The sequence below is a fragment of the Trachypithecus francoisi genome, unplaced genomic scaffold (assembly GCF_009764315.1).
Source record: "Trachypithecus francoisi isolate TF-2019V2 unplaced genomic scaffold, Tfra_2.0 Lachesis_group14, whole genome shotgun sequence".
NCBI lineage: Eukaryota > Metazoa > Chordata > Mammalia > Primates > Cercopithecidae > Trachypithecus > Trachypithecus francoisi.
The window spans coordinates 31,004,254-31,022,259 of NW_022681459.1; the positions used below are offsets into that span (position 1 = coordinate 31,004,254).

Here is an 18,006-nt window from a genome sequence, read left to right on the forward strand (position 1 = left end):
GTCCTCTTCCGACTCGAGGGCCTCACGGGTGCCCCCGCCGTGCCCAGCCCAGCTGCCTTCTCCGTGGTGCTTCCAGGCTCGCGGTCTCTCTGTTGTTCTGTGCGCCAAATGTGGCTCCCTCCAGTTCCCTGATGGGCTTTTCGGCACACCCAGGACTTGCGCACCAGGCCTGTTAATAACAGCAGACAGAAGTGTGACCACTCTTTGCCGGGGGATGTGGTTTGGCCCAAATCCTCTGCATCCGTTGTGGCCACTGTGGCCTGGGCAGAGCTAGGCCCTCCGTCCTGGGTGCCACTCCCATGAAGCGGCAAAGGAGGTGCTGCTCGGTGGAAAACGCTAAGGGTGGGGAGAATTGCATTGTAGGGAAGAGAGAAGGGGGTTCTGGCCTCCAGCTTCCTTCCCCAGGCCCCACGCACAGCGCAGCTGGTGGCACTCTGCGTCTCCCACCTCTCCTGCCACCCCAGACCCACCTTTCCCGGGAGGTGGCCTTGGCATGGCCAGTCCTGCTGCCGCAGGAACCGAGAAGGGCAGGTGCCTGTTCGTTAACACGTGCCACTCCTGGAGCGCTGGCTGTGAGTGGGGGCACCTGGCGTGGGGCTGGACGGCCAGGGCTTGCTGTCTAGATGTGCAGTGACAAGACCCTTCCTTTCCAGGGAGCCGGCTCTGACTCCGAGCTCTTTGTGGACTGCATCTGCAGATCGAGGACAGCGCTGAGCGGAGCTGGCTGGGTGCTCATCCCTGGTGTGGGCAGAGGGATCTGCATCCCAACCCCCAGCTGCTGCAGTGGTGGAGTGGGTGTGCCCTTCCCATGCCTGCCTGCCAGCATTGCTGAGGGTCCCCAAGCTAGGGAAGGATGTCTCTGGCAGGGCAGCTCAGTGCTGGGCTCATTCTTTCCACACCAAGGTAGCCATCCCTTCCTGGTGGTTTCCCTTGCTTTGTGGCAGGAGCTGGTGGCCTGTAAACAACTGCTGGGTGTTTAGATGAATTCCCAGGCGGGCCCCCGGAGCCACTCTTGCCTGGTCGCTTGTCTGCTGCAGTGAATGCAGAGGCTGCCTCCTCGCTGAGCCTCAGGACACTCACTGGCCGTTCTCACCTGCTCTGCACAGCCTGCCTTGTGCACCTCCTGACCCCACTGTGTCCACAGCCCGCCCTCCTTGGCTCACATCTCTTCCTGGGGTCTCAGGGAAGCGGCACCTTTTCAGGGGCCTCCCAGCCACCTCCGAGGCTGTCTCTGCTTTCGTGTCAGTTTCCTGGGTCCCTCCCACCCCGACCCCCTGTGCCTGTGGACCTGCCAGGCGTGATGGCCAGCATACATCCTCTAGAGGAACTTCCGTCATGTGGAACCAGCCAGGCCCGCCGGGCGGCAGGCAGGCAGGGAGATGGAGAAGCAGACGGTGCCATGGTCTTCACCGCCTCAGTCTGGAGGGCATCGGGGCTGCAGGTCTGCTCTTCCTTTGCTTCAGTAAAGGACGGACGAGAGGACCCAGGTCCCCAGTGTCAGTGGCAGGTCAGGGAGGCCAAAGGACTCAGCAGAGGTTGGCCAGCCCTGGCCAGAGGCTCTGTGGCTGGGCCCTGACACGCGATGCCATGTGTAGTGACATGTAATTCTGTGTGGTGATACAATGCTGTGTAGTGACGTGATGCCGTGTGTGGTGACACGTGATGCCATGTGTGGTGACACTCGATGCCGTGTGTGGTGACACGTGATGCCGTGTGTGGTGACGTGCTTGTAGGATTGCCAAGGCCAGGCTGGCTCCGAAGGCTCGGGTCCGGCTACCTGGGGCCCCTGGTTGCTCTCTGAGGCCGCGCATCCCTGTTTGGGCTCTGGTGTGGGAGCTGGGCTGCAAAGTGGCCTGGAGTTCATTTACCACCAGGGACAGCGTTTCTCTCAGCAGATTTATTGGGTGTTTTGGGTGTAAATGCCAGAGGGCCTGGCTGGGGCTGAAGGACCCTCCTCAAAGCATGGGTGGGCACCATGCTTAGGGGAGGACCTGGGGCCACTTGGTTGCATTGTGAAATGTTCATGATTTTTAAACAGTTTTATTTTTTAAAATTACTGAAGTCCAACAGGAGCATTATTCAGCATTTGAGATCCCAGCCAATATAGCGCTGCCTGGAATAAAAAGTAAAATGCCCCCCGAAACTCCAGCCCTCAGTTCTCCCTCCCTGAACCCCACTCCTGAGAATCTTCTTACAACCTTGGCTTGTTGATTCCACATTGAGGCTGCGTCCCTGCTCTGTTGCCCGGTGGACCCAGGTAGTTTTGACTCAAAACAGGAATTTGTTTACATCCTTTTATGGTCACAAATAATAAAAAGCAGCTTCTGAACAACAATGAGGTTGAGATAAACACCAGGACCAGACCGGCCACCTGCCCCGGGAGCCGTGGGTAGGCTGAGGGTCCCCCTCAGGACCCCTCATTCTGCCTGAGTGTGCAGCAGCCCCCCCAGGACAGGAGCGTCAGGGCTGGTCTCCTCTGCATCTCCTGGCAGAGGCGTTGCTGTCGCAGCTGGCGCTGTTCACTGCTGGCAGTAGGAGTCTCTGTGCCTGGCAGCCCTTGACGCCTGCTGGATGTGTTTGCAGGGCTGGGCAGGCACCTGTCCCACGGCCCAGCCCTGAGGGTCTCATGGCACCAGGCTGGCAGGACGGGCATCTGTCCCATGGCCCAGCCCCCGAGGGTCTCATGGCACCAGCCTGGCAGGACGGGCACCTGTCCCATGGCCCAGCCCCAAGGGTCTCATGGCACCAGCCTGGCAGGATGGGCACCTGTCCCATGGTCCAGCCCCAAGGGTCTCGTGGCACCAGGCTGGCAGGACGGGCACCTGTCCCATGGCCCAGCCCCAAAGGTCTCGTGGCACCAGGCTGGCAGGACGGGCACCTGTCCCACGGCCCAGCCCCGAGGGTCTCGTGGCACCAGGCTGGCAGGATGGGCACCTGTCCCACGGCCCAGCCCCGAGGGTCTCGTGGCACCAGACTGACAGAATGGGCAGCAGGGAGTTAATGGGAGCCATTGCGAGGACACTGTGATCTCAGAGCTGTGTCATCGCTGATGGAAGAGGTGACGTCCCCTCCACAGAAAGCGCCTTTGTGGGTGACCCTGGCTTGTCCCCATGCAGCCCCCACGCAGGTAGTGGGCGGCCCTCTCCCAGAGTCCCCTTGGGGCAGTGAGAACAGCCCCCTCCTTCATCCCTGCTGTCAGCTCATGACACCGGACAATTTGGGTCCCAATTATATCTAGAGAACCAGGGGAAAGGTCACGCTGTCTAGACATTAATCCAGCGCTGTGGCATTTTTTCCTGGGCCTGTATCCTGGCAACAGGAAGGCGAGTGGGGGCCCCAGCTCCTCCCCTCCTCAGAACCTTCTGGGGCTGGAGGTGTGGCGTGTGTGGGGAAAGCAGCCTGGAGAAGGCGGTGCCCTCGGGCTGGACCTGGAATGGGTAGCCACGTGGGACTCCACGGGAGGAGAAACCACAGCTCTCGGCTGTGCTGGGGTGCAGCGAGCGGTGGCGGGGAACCTCGGGGAGCCATGGATGACCCAACCTCGCTGGAAGCTGTGCATGGCCAAGCTCAGGCACCTGCTCTGCCTCTCCCAGTCCTGACTCTGTCTGTCCTGGTCATGGATTCCTGCCTCTCTCCCAGGAGGGCATGAGGACAGTCTGTGCCACTCACCCACATCTGCTCCCAGCCAGGAGACTCTGGCCACCCCCACCCCACCCAGCCCTGCCTCGAGATCCTGCACTGGTCCCTGCCCGGTACTGTGTCAGCTGGTGCCTGCCTGTCCTGCCCTGCACTCTTAAGGCTCCTCAAGGACAGACGGACAGACAGGCACTCTAGAGAAGGGACCTTGGCCAGATGGCTTTGCTGCCCCCACCCCCATAGGTGCTTGCTTTGAGCCCCTTGTGAAGGGGAAGCCCGTCTGGGATCCCAGGGCCTGTTGTGGCTGGACACGGGAGGAGGGCCACAGTCATGCTTGCACAGAGCAGAGAATTCCGGAACCACAGGCCTCAGGAGAGCTGGGAAGGGGAGGAGAGGGTGCCGCAGTGCCTGGAGAGCCAGAGTCTGCCTGTGTGGAAGTGTCTGGGGCTGTGCTGCAGTGACAGCCGCAGTGTCTCAGGAGCGGAGCAGGACGCTGTGTTTCTGGCTGTGCAAGGCTCCATGCGGGTCAGCAGCTCATCCTGGCTTGTCATGCTGTTAATTAGATTGGGAGACCTCGGACTTCCATTTCTTAAATTGCTCATTCCTGTAGTCCTCTTCTCTTGCCTGCAGGCCTGGAAGGCATGGAGCGGGTCGGGTGGTCAGCAAGTTGCCAGGAAGGAAGCTCACACTGTTTCAGCGTTGGCCAGGGACCTGCCGTGCCTGCCTGGCACAGAGTCCCTCATTCCTGTCACCTCCCAGGCATTAGGCAGCCAGGTGGACCACCAATTGGAGAGAACCTTTGAACACCTCAGCACCTGAGGCTCAGGGCCCTGTGACAGGACACAGCCTGGGTCCCCCAGGGCCAGCTGAACCTCTGGAATTCCTGAGCACCGTGACCATGACCTGTGTCATATGTGTGGCCTCTCAGCTTGCAGCCCTCCATTCCTGCCTGTGGTGTGGAGCCATCTTCACCCCATTCCATGCCAACACACTCACACACACAGACACACGCCCAGGCCAATACGCACACATGGCTGTCACACACAGGTTCACATACACTCAACTCACACGCACACAGGTTCACATACACACAGCTCACACATGCTCACACACACGCGGGCACACACAGGCTCACACACACAGGTTCACAGACTCACACACACGTGCAGGCACACAGGCTCACACATAGGCTCACATACAGGTTCACATACACACAGCTCACATGCACAGGCTCTCACACACAGGCTCGCATACACACATGGGCTCACACACATACAGGCACACACACACATGCAGACACAGGCTCACACACACAGGCTTATACACACAGGCTCTCATACGTGGCTCACACACACACATATAGGCACACACACACACACAGGCTTATACACACAGGCTCACATACACACATGAGCTCATACATACACATACAGGCTCACACATACACACACAGGCTCACACAGGTTCACATACACGGCTCCCGCACACATGGGCTCACACACACACATGCAGGCACACACAGGTTCACACACACAGGCTCACACACAGGTTCACACACACAGGCTCACACACACATAGGCTCACACACAAGTTCACATACACACATGGCTCACACATGGGCTCACACACACACATGCAGGCACACACAGGCCTGCACACACACGTGCACACACAGGCTCACTGTGAGGTTTAGTCTCAGCAAAGCCTGAGCACCTGGACTTGGCTTAGGGACCCTGGCACATCCCCTTGCTGTCTGTCTGTAGAGGGGCAGGAGGCCCCTGGGCTTGGTGGGCTCTGTCTGTAGAGGGGCAGGAGGGCCCTGGGCTTGGTGCAGGCATTTGGAGTGCAATGGCAGGGCCTTGCCTGTGGGCACTGAGGGGTCTCACCTCTTCCTGCAGCTTTTGAAGGAGTGGGAGGCTCCAGGGTGGAGTTGCAGGACCAGAAAAGATGGCAGAAGCCAGGAGCCGGGGCCTTTGCATGGCTGTCTGGCCTGACGCACCTCGTGCTGTGGCGGGACAGCAAAAGGCATCTGTGAGTCGCTGTGCTGTGCAGATCTCAGGGCACAGTGGGTGGCACGGGCTCTCCCAGCTGTCGATCTGGGAAAACGGGGGTGAAAAATGGGGACTCCGCCCAGCAGCCTGCCAAGGAAAGGGGAGGTGGCAGCCCCAGGTTAGGCCACTGGGTGAGGCGGGGCTGTGGGCCTCCTGGGTGGAGGGGTCTGTTCTTTGGGAGACCCCTGATGGGGGGTTTCAGGAAGGACCAAGTGGCTTTTTTTTTTTTTTTTTGAGATGGAGTTTCACTGTTGTTGCCCAGGTTGCAGTGCAGTGGCGTGATCTCTGGTCACTGCAACCTCCGCCTCCTGGGTTCAAGAGATTCTCCTGCCTCAGCCTTCTGAGTAGCTGGGATTACAGGCATGCGCCACCACGCCCGGCTAATTTTTTGTAGTTTTAGTAGAGACGGGGTTTCTCCGTATTGGTCGGGCTGGTCTCAAACTCCTGACCTCAGGTGATCCGCCCGCCTTGGCCTCCCAAAGTGCTGGGATTACAGGTGTGAGCCACCACACCCAGCCGAAGTGGTCTTAATGTCCTCACTTTTGACCACTTCTCCTTCTCCACAGGGCAAATTGAGCTTGGAAATGGTGTCCTGGAGCTTAGGGGAGTTGGAAACCATGGCTTACATTCCATGGTGACATGGTTCCTGAGGGTTAGCTGGTCCAGTTCCCAGTGTTGGCCGGTCTGGTCCGGAGTGTTGGCTGGTGCAGCCCCTGAGTGTCAGCCAGCTGCCCTTGCTGGGCTGGGGTACGTTCCCCGAGCTTCCACCGTCTTCCCTTTCCTTGCTTCTGCGTTCAGTTATTTGCCGAGAGAAAGGTGTGGAGCCCCACAAGCACCTCGGGTGGCAGCAGTACCCTCCCAAAGCTGTGTCCACACACAGCCGGGCGCCCACCTCCCGCCTCCCGCCTCCCGGACGGCCTGGCTCCCAGGGTCACGTGAGTGGATCTGGAGATCGGCCTCTCTTGAATCCCAGCCTCCTCAGGGTCAGCCCAGGTTGTCTCCACCCCCATCTGAGTTACTGCGGAACCAGGGGGCTCATGGCCATTGAGTGACTCCAGTTAATGCTGAATTAGGTACCTCAGGCTTGAGTCAAATATTAACAGAGGAGGCCGGCCAGAGCCTCCAGTGTTTGGAGGATAGCTTGGTTTTCTTCCTGAGTATATTGCCCATACCGGGTGGAGGCAGTTCCGTCCTGCAGACTCCGTGGTTCTGAGGTGGATCCTTTACCCGCCAGTTTAAGACTCTCTTGGACCAGAATTCTGCAGTGTCCTGGGGACAGAGGCTGGACGCACTCAGCTCCTCACCCAGGGCCCTCCTGTTGGGCATTTGGATTTGGAATCTGAGGCTGTAGGAGCAGCTGCCTCCCAGCGAATTCTGATGCCCAGACAGGGGCCTGTCCTGCCAGCAGGTCCTGCACGTGAAGCCAGGCCAGGGTGCTGGGTACTGCTGCTGGGCCCTGGTGGAAACAGTCCCTGCAGAGGGTCCCAGGCGCTGGTGTTGGGGGAGGGCAGGGAGTGCAGGGCTTAAGGAGGCCACGTGTCGGGATCATAGCAGGCTGCCCCAGCTCCCACAGTGCCTGGTCTGCCATCCATAGTGACACAGGGGCACCTTCTCAGGTGGAGGAGGTGGCAGTCACAGCAATTCAGGAGCAAATCCGGGCTTCCTGTGCCTCTGTGGTGGGCCCTGGTGGTGCTGGCAGGCCCACGGCACAGGCAGACGCAGGGCTCCACCAGGGAGCAGTGGAAGGCCCTCTCTGCAGGGCGGGGAGCCACATGGGGAGGTGTGTGGCTGCAGGTAAACATGCCTGGAATGCAACTCTGCTGCGGGTTAGCTGTGGGTGTCCGGGCGAGGGTTCCCAGGATAAGGACACCTGCCCCAAGGTGCCCCACAGAGGACGACCCCCAAGGCGGCCGTGCCTGAGCCTGCATGGAGTCACCTCCCACAGTACCAAGGCGCTTCCTTGAGGCTCCCGCGGCCCACCTGTGCCAGTGGAGAACTCACAAGCATGCGGCCAGTGGTGCCTCCAATTTGCAGCCTCCAATCCCTGGTCGGAGGTGTGACCTGACCCTGGACCAGAGCGCTGGGCCAGGTCCTGGCGGCTTCTGCCCTTCAGCTTGGAAGCTCCTGAAAACCAGCTCCCTTCCGGGGCAGCCCTTGGCCCCCACTGACCCTCCCGCAGTCCTAGGTGTGCAGTGGCGTGGTGACCCTGGGAGGCCTGTGGCGCAGCCCGTCCCGCCTCCTGCCTGTCGGTCTCCGTTGCTCAGGCACTGCCTCGCCTGCGCCTTTCTCCCAGACCTGAGCCGCCGCTGCTGGCATCATTCCCCAGCTGGTTTTCCTTCTCTTTGACATGTTTCCACTGAAGGTCCAAACCGGTCCAGGCACGGGTTCCAGAACTTTCTGCAGATCTCTTGCACCTGAAAATTTCCTCTGTAGCTGTTCACAGGAGGTTTCTCAGGTGGACGCCCTGGGCTCGGGGGTCACTCAGTCTCGTGGTGAGGGGGTGGGTCTGACTTGTGGCATCGCAGCCTCTCTGTTGGTGCTGCTGGGCCTGTGAGCCGAGGGTGGGCAGCACCGCCCACCGCCTCCTTCCTCATACCAGCCTCGGGCTGCGCAGAGCCACAGCCGTGTGTGCCGTGAGTGCAGTGTGACCGCGTCCGCCCGTCTCCCCAGACACGCCTGTCAGAGCCACAGCTGTGTGTGCTGTGAGTGCAGTGTGACTGTGTCCGCCCGTCTCCCTAGACACGCCTGTCCGTCTCCCCGGACAGTGTGACTGTATCTACCTGTCTCCCTGGATACGCCTGCCAGAGCCCCAGACTGGGCTCCCCTGCAGGAGAGCACCCTGGTGCTGCCCCGTCCCCGGGGTCCCTGCAACTGTCCCCTAAGAGGTCTGCGTGGAGGTGGACCCCCTGCCTCACTCTCCGGTGGCCCAAGGCCTCTGAAAACCGTCATGGCAGGGGCCATGACCCCGCTCACCCACACCCTCCTGTGTGAACACTGCACAGCAGCCTCCCGGGGGCTGCCCTGTGAGGTGTGGCGTTGAGCTGCAGACTTGCAGAAGGTGGGATCCTGTGTCTGGAGTCAGAGGGTCCCTCTCGTTGTCCAGCCTTCCCGGCTCCTTTGGGCAGGTTCGGGGCCTGTGGCCTCTGGACTTGGGCAGCAGGAAGGAAACGCCCCTGGGGGCCTGTGGTGACCCCCATCCTCCCCAGGGTGGTCTGGTAGGGGACATTGTTTTCCAAAGCGGAGGCAGAGGGCCAAGGCTCTGGGGGTTCACGAGATCCACATTTATCCCAAGTCAGAACAGCACGTTTGTGCGTGCAGACTTCACTTTGACTTGGTCCAGCTGCCAGGACGCCGTCGTTCTTGCTTGAAGCACCGTGAGGCCTCATCTCCGCATCCCTGTTGCTTCTTTCATGTGGGATGAGAACCCAGGAAGGGGCTGAGTGCGACTCCCCTGGTTTTTAGAGAGCCCCGCCCCCGCCCCGCCCCCTCCTGCTTCCCCACCTTTTTGCAGTTGCCTGACCAGGGCATAAGTGAATTGATAACATTTAGTTTGAGTGACTTTTGGGTTCCTTTTTTTCTTTTTTTGAGATGGAGTCTCTCTCTGTCGCCCGGGCTGTAGTGCAGTGGCATAATCTCAGCTCATTGCAACCTCCACCTCCCGGGTTCAAGCGATTTTCATGTCTCAGCCTCTGGAGTAGCTGGGATTACAGGTGAGTGCCACCACACCCGGCTAATTTTTGTGTTTTTAGTAGAGATGGGGTTTCACCATGTTGGCCAGGCTGGTCTCGAGCTCCTGACCTCAGGTGATCCACCTGCCTTCGTCTCCCAAAGTGCTGGGATTACAGGCGTGAGCCACCGCGCCTGGCCTGGAGTTATTTTGAGAGAGGGCGGCCCCTGGTTCAGTGTGGTGAGGCCGCACTTGCTCTCCCAGTGGGCGCTCACACACTTCGCGTGGAGATGGAGAAGCCCAGATCCCTGCAGGGCTGCCCCATCACATCCGGCTCTGGGAGCCCCTGGAAACCCTGCCAGGCCTGAGCAGGAGAGCGCGGGTCCCTTTGGGTGCCAGGCCTGGCCGGGACGGCAGCAGCACCGAATGCTCAGCCCTGGTGTGAGACCACGGAAGTGTCTGCCCTCTGCGCGTGCTGCCGATTGCTGCTTTGTCCGGCAGGTTGGGGAGCTGGTGGCTGCACCCTAGCAGACACTTGCCCATTCTGGGGCCTCCTCTCTGTCTTTTCTCCTCTGAGTGTTGAGGGGTCTGGGAGGGAGGCCTTGGGGGGTGCCCGTGCTGCTGGGACTGAGTTCCCCGCGGTGGAAGGAGCTGCCTCTTGAACAGCAAGGGGCTGAGCAGAGGGGAGGGAAGGCGGGGGCGCTGTCAACACAGGTGCTCTCAGGATGCAGGGGCATCTCAGCCCCGCCACCCCAGGGCCGTACCCCAGCAGGGCAGCCTCCTGAGGTGCGGACGCCCCAGCTTCATGCTCACGCTTCTGGAAGGTGATGCCTGTGCGTTTGCTTTCTGCTGCAGTTTAAAAAGCCAGGCTCTCTTGGGAGCATGTGTGGGGTCTGGTCACTAGAATATCTGGACTTGGTGTTGATGCGCAGCCATGCTGGGGGCTGGGCTCAGCTTTCTGTTCTCCGTGTGGGTGCCGTATCCACCTCCATCGCAGCCCTTTCTCTCTAGACCTTTTAAATCTCAGTGTCCCCTCCCCCTGCTGTCCTGCCGGTGGCCCCTGGAGGCTTCTCCCCACCCCTTTGTTCTGGGGCTTAAGATTGGCATTGACCCAGGAGGCCAGATGTGGCCCCTCATAACTCACCAGTAGTCCCTGGGGCTTCTGGCTCCCCCGACCCACCAGCTTCCCAGGCCTGCCTCAGGCCTCTTGACCCGTCTAGCACTGACCAGACTGTGTGCCCAGGTACCGTGCTCATGGGCTCTGCCTCCCCCAGTCTCCCCCGTCTTGCTCTTCAGCCACCCCTGCCCCTGACCTCACACCTCTGCCATGTGTCTGGACACACCAGCACCACGGCGGGTGGGGAGAGGAATTCTCCAGGTGGGGTGGGCAGGCCGGCAGGCGTTGAGGGTTCCGGGCATACTTGTGTGTACCCTGGACTTTGCCGGGAGGGTCAGCCAGTGCTCTGGTGCCTTTGCTGGACAATGGGTCTGCCGGGCCCAGCATTCATGCTGGTCGCCGTCACGGGACCTCTGTGCACCCTGGGCCTGCGGTTGGGTCTGCAGGACTCAGAACCAGCGGAAGGGGGGTGAGGCCTCGGGAATGTGCCGGCACCTAGAGATGAGCTCAGGCCTGACTAATGAGCGAGGTGATTCATACACCCCGGGCCTGGATGAGTCTGACTGGGTCAGGCACTTCCCTGCTTGTTCTGTCCTGGGAGATGCTGTCCCTGGCCCTGCAGAGCTGGGAGGATGCGAGGTCTCCTGGGTCACAGCCAAGGCAGCCGACTCCTGCCCACTGCTCGCACCGGCCAAGGCCCGTTGGCACCGCCTCCTCCATGAAGCCTTCCTGACTGCCCCCCATCCCTCCGTGGATGGCTCGAGTGTGCATCTTGAGTGCTGTGCGGTGTGGGGTCTGGTGCTTCTGTGAGCAGGTGGCATCTGGGCCTGGGGTCTCTCAGAGTTTGAGAAGCGTGTGGTGAGGGTGGCCTCGGGCCTCAAACACTCAGCACTGTGGGAACCAGGAGACTGACTGAGCCCTCTCTGAGAAAGGTGGGGCCAGGGGCACCCTCAGCTGACCTGGCAGGCCGGGGTGACTAGCCAGGCATGGCCAAGGGTGGGGTCTGTGGGGTCAGGAGACTTCAGTAACAGCCAGGACCAAGGCCACCAATTTCCACCTTGTCATGTTCCATCTTTGGAAGAACTGGAAACAACTGGATTCTTTAACTTTTTAAAATTGAGATGAAATTCACAATGCATGAAAGTAACCATCTTAAAATGAACAATTCAGTGATATTAGTATAGTCAGAAGGCTGTGCAGCCATCACCACTGCCCAATTCTAGAACATTTGCACACCGGGGATAGGGAGCCCACTGCCCAGCCCCGAGAACCTGTGAGTCCAACTCTCCACCTCTGTGGATCGGCCATTCTGGCCGTTCACGCAAGTAGCTCCCACGGTGTGAGGCCTTTTGTGTCTGACTCCTCTCACAAGCCTCACATTTCCAGGTACGTCGTGTTGTTGTGCAGACCCACGTTTCATCCCTTTTCATGGGTGTGTAATAGTCCACCATAGGTTCTCTAGTTTTTTTTTTTTTTTGTTTTTTTTGTTTTTTTTTTAATTTGAGACAGAGTCTTGCTGTGTTGCCAGGCTGGAGTGCAGTGGCACAATCTCGGCTCACTACGGCCTCTGCCTGCCAGGTTCAAGCGATTCTTTTGCCTCAGCCTCCCGAGTAACTGGGATTACAGGTGCGCACCACCCCACCCGGCCAATTTTTTTTGTATTTTTAGTAGAGATGGGGTTTCATCATGTTGGCCAGGATGGTCTTGATCTGCCAACCTTGTGATCTGCCCGCCTTGGCCTCCAAAAGTGTTGGGATTATAGGCGTGAGCTGCCGCGCCCGGCCGAGACTCTACAGCTTTCTTTAACTGCGTCCCGGGAGGGATCTGAGAGTCCTTTCCCTGTCTCCTTTCCTTTGGAAAACGTTTCAGCGAGGCCTTCCTGAGATGAAAGGCCAGAGTCCCAGGCATGGACATTACAGGTGCACAGTTGCCACCGTGAGCTGTGGGCAACGGTCACAGTCAGCGATGGCTGCTGCAGGTCCCTGTGAGGAAGGGGCAGTGCCCAGAGCAGGAGGAGAGGAGTCAGCGGACGTTGATTGGCAGTGCCCGCCCATTCCATCATTTAGTCACCTGCTGTGTGCCCAGCACCCCAGCTCGGCTCCATAGAACATGGCCCAGGAAGGCTCCACTTCTTGTCTCCTCTTCTCCCCTCTCTGGTCTCGTGACAGGGCTGGAGGCATCTTCTAGTTTTGAGTTCTGAGCTAATGAATGTGCTCATGAGCAGGCGGCGGGATCCCAGGACGGTGGAGCCAGACTGCAGGTGACGGACAGGCTCTTGCGGCCTCTGTCAGCGTCCTCTCCATGGCCTGTGAAGGCCACTGTGTGTCCTCGGCTGCCAGTGCCCCCTCCCCACGTACTCTGGGCCCATGTGCACAGGACCTGGGCTCCCCGCACCAAGCCAACCCTGACGCCTGCCCGCCGTGGTCCAGCAGAGCAGCTCCTGCCTCTCCAGCGGTGCCAGGTCAGGAGTGCTGTGTCCGTGAAGCGGGGTCATGGTTTGGGGGCCCCTGTCTCCCTAGTACCCTCTCATTAGGGGCCCCCTATCTCCCTAACGCCCTCTCGCCCTCTCTGGCATGTGAAGTGGGGTCATGGTTTGGGGCCCCCGTCTCCCTAGTGCCCTCTCATTGGGGACCCCCATCTCTCTCTAGTGCCCTCTCGTTGGGGACCCCCCGTCTCCCTAGCGCCCTCTTGTTCTCTCCTGCGTGTGCTGTGTCCGTGAAGCGGGGTCATGGTTTGAGGGCCCCCCATTTCCCTAGTGCCCTCTGACCTCTCCTGCGTGTGTGGAACTCTGTGATCAGAGCTAAAGCTCCAAACAGGTCGAAGCAGCTCCCTGGCGCCTCTCACCCTGAGTGCTCTGGGAGGACACAGCCTTTTCATGGGCTACGACTGACATGGCAGGAGGGGCCTCCCCGCCACCCGGGTCCTCTGCTGCCTGCTGTTTGCTGGGGAGGGGGCTCGAGACTGGGATCCTGGGCTTCTGCTCCAGCTGTGCCCAGGGGAGCTGCTGAGGAGGGGCCGGGTGGGGCATCCACCCTGGGCAGGTTCAGGATCATTCTTGGTGACCCCGGGTCTGGTTACAAAGGCTGGTGGAGAGCGTGGGTGGCTGCCTAAGTCTCTGGAAGCCCAAGAATGTGGAGATGGCGCGTCTCAGCCTGGGGTCTCGTGGCTGGTCTGGCAGAACTTGCCTTTATTTCTAGGCAGGAGGCCACACTGCACGGGAGCATCGATGGCCCAGCTGGCTTTCCCTGGCCCTCAGCCTGCGCTCATCCACCAAAGCAACTCCTTTGTGGGCTGGCCTGGGAAGCCGGGATCATGAGGCTCTGCCAGCCGTGGTCACCCCATCAGGCAGGGTCAGCTCGGGAGCAAGGCGGATCAGACGGAACAGAATGCGTGGACTGCCTCGCCTGCCCTTAGTGGGCTGGGCTGTTGAAAATCAGGTTTGTAGAAAGACCTAGAAATAAGGTCCGGGGTGCCCTTGCCTGTCGACGGGCGGGCCGAGCAGGACTGTTCACAGGCAGGCACTAGTCTCTTGGCTTCCAGGTGATTTGTTTGCGAGGCTGGGGGCGACCCTGGGGGTGACACACCTGTGCCCGTGCCGGAGGAGGTCGCATTCCATTCATAGCGGCTTATCTGGGCTGTCAGGCAGGCCTGGGAGGGAGCCCGCCTCTGTGCTCGCCAAGGGTGGGCGACCGACACACAGGGTATCCCACCCTTTCTGGGCCGAGGACAGAAGGGCAGTGTTTGCAGAGACCTGGGGAGGCCCAGGTGACCTCCACCGAGCACCTGCTGGCTGCAGAGACGGTGGAGCCTGCTTGGACCCCGGGCCCAGGCGAGGTAGGCAGGTAGCACCAGGTGGCCCTGGGGGTCAGGGGTGGAGGCCAGGTCTAGACGGCCCACAGGAGTGCAGACTCATTCTGACCGGTTCCTGGAAGTCCCCAGAAGATGGTGATGTTTTAGAGGGCCCAGCAGACCCGAAGGCCCCCAAGACAATCCCAGCTGGCTGTCTGTGGCTCTTGGTGTCTGCCGTTTGAGACAATTGGGACACAGGCAGGTCAGGCTGCCAGGGCAGGCTGTCACGGACGGTCTAAGCCACGCGCATTGGTGGGGGCAGCAGAGCCCCTGCTCTCAGCTTCTCGGGGTACAGTGGGGACACCAGGACGGATGAGTGTGTGGGTGAGTGGGCACCGACCGCTCCTGCCACAGGCAGCCCTGGGTTCGTTTTGCACTTGTTGCCCCTGGTGACGGCTGCTCTCATTCCTGCCCCGTTGCTAACAAGGGTGTCATGAGCTGCTTTCCCGGCCCACATCCTGTTAAGCCCATGGAGACCCTCCGCAGCTGAGCCTGCTGTGGGCTGCATGCCCTGGATGGTGCCCACCTCAGTCCCCACTGGCCTCTTTCCAGCACTTTAGAGCAGACACAAGTTGGAGATAAGGAAAGTTCCAGAGCACAGATTGGAACAAGTCCCAGGCCTCTCCCTGCCCCAGCAGGGCCTCCCTGGGTTTGGGGGACAGGTGCCCTCATGGGGGCTCCTAAAGGTCAGGGCTGGGGCTGGGCTGGGCTGGCAGAGGTGGCCTTGGCAGAGGCCACGTTCCAGGGTCTTACTGAGAGTCTGAGGCAGGCAGCCTTGCAGACACTGCTGAGGGACCCCCCACTTTGTGTTGTGGGTGATGCGGCCCATCGATTGCCTCCAGGTTTAAATCAGGCAGATATTTACCTAGCGGCCTCCTCTGCCTCTGCACAGGGCCTGGAGTGGGATGGACTGGGGTGCTCAGCTGGAGGCTCTGTGGACACGGCCCCCTGGGCTATGCAGGCCTTGCTGGGGGCCACATTGCCACTTTTCATCACCCACTTACATCTGCCACACCTCAGCGCCTGTGGCTTCACTCAGAGCAACTGGACCACACTGCTGGGGTCAGAGCCTGGCAGGACAATGGCCAGTTTCTCTGTGATTGCTGACGGGAATCTTGAGCCATTCCGTGGGCTGGAATCTGGAAGCTTCCTTGAAATGTCTCTGGGCACGTGGCTCTGTGGGTCAGGGCGGCACATGGCCCCGTAGCAGGCCGTCCTAGAGCAACAACCTGCTCTGTGTGCCAGCCCTATGCAGGCCTCCCTTGGTACAGCCACGAGGGGCCTCACCCTCCACCCACAGAAATCAAGGGCTACGGAAGGCAGAACCCTGCGCCAACCCCTCCGGCAGAGTTATGCCAAACGTCCCACTGAATTCACCCTTCTAGGGAGAGGTGCCTCCTGCGGCCGCTTTTCCTAGAATAAGTATGAGAGACCCCAAATAGTTTCTAGAAAAAAACAGCAGTGTGCACAGATGTTAATCCTCTTCGACACTTGACCGAATCATTTAGCCAAAGAAAATAGTAACAGTGACTTCATTTTGAGAGGGTCACGGACATCCTTTCATGTGTGATTTCTTCTGACCTTGTTAGTTTATAGAAGGACAAGGAGAGAGGGATGTGCTGGGTTTGTTCGGATGTGGACAGAAAGTTTGGTTGATAGCACAGAACATTTAGTTCAATCTTCCAACTTAAGGCTCTTAAAAGCCCTTTATTTTTATAAGTAACATGCTTTAAAGACTTTAAAATTTGAGGTTGCTAGCACTCCCTGTGTGTGGATTGGACCAGCTCCATGAGAGTGAAGCCCGGAAGCCTCTCTGGTCGTCTTTGTGGGCGTCTGTGCCTGTGCCTGGTCGTAGCTCTGTCCGGAAGGTGGGCAGGGCCACAGAGCACCAAGAACATACCAGGGCCTTTGCAGGTCTCAGGTGGATTCAGGTTGATCCAACAGACCCCAGCCCAGGGCCTGCAAGGAGGCTCCTTTTGCATGGCTGCCATGGCCCCTGGGAGCTCGGTTTGTCCTATGGGAAGAGCTCCTACAGGAACACCTTTTGAGGTGACCCCTTGGGGAGATGAGCTGGACGGCATTTGGAGCCCCCAGCCGCTCACTTTCCTGAGCTCTTGGTCCCATGTGGGGTTCGATAATTTTCTTTACACTGACAGGCAGCATCTCTTTGGCCAGCCGTGTGACTGTTGAGTCATGTGTCTTCTCTGTGCCTCAATTTTTCTCCCCTGCAAATGGGTTCACTGAAAGCACTGGCCAGGGGCAGGGCTGTGGCATGGCATGACAGGCTGAGGGGCACTGAGCAAGTGCCAGGAGCCAGGTGGTGTAAGGCAAGCCCCCCAGGAACCCCAGTCTGTGTGCACAGTGGGAAAGAGGCCGTCAGGGGCAGAGGGGAATGAACACCCACCCTTCGGGGGCTCAGGTGCCAGATGTGAGAGCAGGTGCATGGGCCAGATGTGTGAGCAGGTGCATGGGCCAGATGTGTGAGCAGGTGCATGAGCCAGATGTGAGAGCAGGTGCATGAGCCAGATGTGTGAGACGGTGCATGGGCCAGATGTGTGAGAAGGTGCATGGGCCAGATGTGTGAGAAGGTATATGGGCCAGGTATGTGAGCAGGTGCGTGGGCCAGGTATGTGAGCAGGTGCGTGGGCCAGGTATGTGAGCAGGTGCGTGGGCCAGGTGTGTGAGCAGATGCATGGGCCAGGTATGTGAGCAGACACTTCCTGTGCAAGCCTGTGCTCCTGTGGCTCATGGGTTGTGTGATCCAGAAACCCAGAGGCAGTGGCTTCACCGGGGGGTGGTGACATTCAAGCTCTTGCAGGAGGGGGTTGTGACAGGGCAGGACAGAAGCATCTGACCAGAGGCTGCAGGGCCGCAGCATTTCTGTCTTGGGGACAGGCGGCCCATGCTGGGATGGCTGAAGCCTCCGCTCTCAGTTCAGAAACCAGGTACCTTTCCCATCTGACCCCCCAGGCAGCAGTTAACAGGCCCAGGTGAGAGAGTTTGTTTCTGAGACCCGCTTTCCGTGCTCTCTCCTGGGGCACTCTCCAGGGGGGTTTGCAGCAGTTCTGAGCATCAGGCCAGAGGCTGGGACTCCCTGCCTGAGTCGGGGTGAGGGCTTCCTGCAGCTCTATGAGCTTCAGAGGCTCAGCATGTACAAGCAGGGCTGTTGCGACAACCTTTAAAAAGTCACGGAGAAGAACCCAGTGTGTATTCTCCTCAGAGGGAAGCAGAGGCTGAATGAATTTGCACCTGGACGTTCCGCCTCCACCTTCTTCCTGACCAAAGACTGTATATGCAGGTGGTTCCTGGGTATCGGGGGTGAGGAGGGCTGGCTGGCAGCGGGGAGAAGATGGGGGCTACCCCACACCTTGGCGGGGTCCTGGCGGGTTGCAGCCCCCAGAGCTGGGCTTTCCAGAAAGGGACATCGCTTCTGTCCTTTGGGCTCTGCTGGGGTCTCTTTGGGGAAGGGTGACCCAGGGCCTTTGAGCAGCTGGTTCTAGACCAGGCAGTGGTTCCTGTGACGCTGACAGACTGCAGCTTGAGAGCCTGGGTCAGGAAAGCCCAGTCGGGGAAGCCAGGGACTGGTTCTGACCCTGCATGGTTTCCTGAGGGATGTGCTCAGTGGGATTTGTCCCTGGAGCACCAAGGGCTGCAGGAAAGCTGCTGTGTCTCAGCCATGAGAGTTC

At 59.7% G+C, this 18,006-nt stretch overlaps 1 protein-coding gene and 1 long non-coding RNA gene across 3 annotated transcripts in view; one reads left to right on the forward strand and one right to left on the reverse strand.

The window, feature by feature from the left end:
- Positions 1-18,006, forward strand: part of COL18A1 (collagen type XVIII alpha 1 chain) — a 104,057-nt gene that overhangs the window by 12,396 nt on the left and 73,655 nt on the right. The window lies entirely within an intron of this gene.
- On the reverse strand, positions 1,438-8,552 carry LOC117095872. The gene is made up of 3 exons (XR_004442219.1): positions 6,314-8,552; positions 5,523-5,774; positions 1,438-4,268 (listed from the first exon to the last, which is right to left on the reverse strand). It is a non-coding gene; the product is annotated as an uncharacterized LOC117095872 (long non-coding RNA).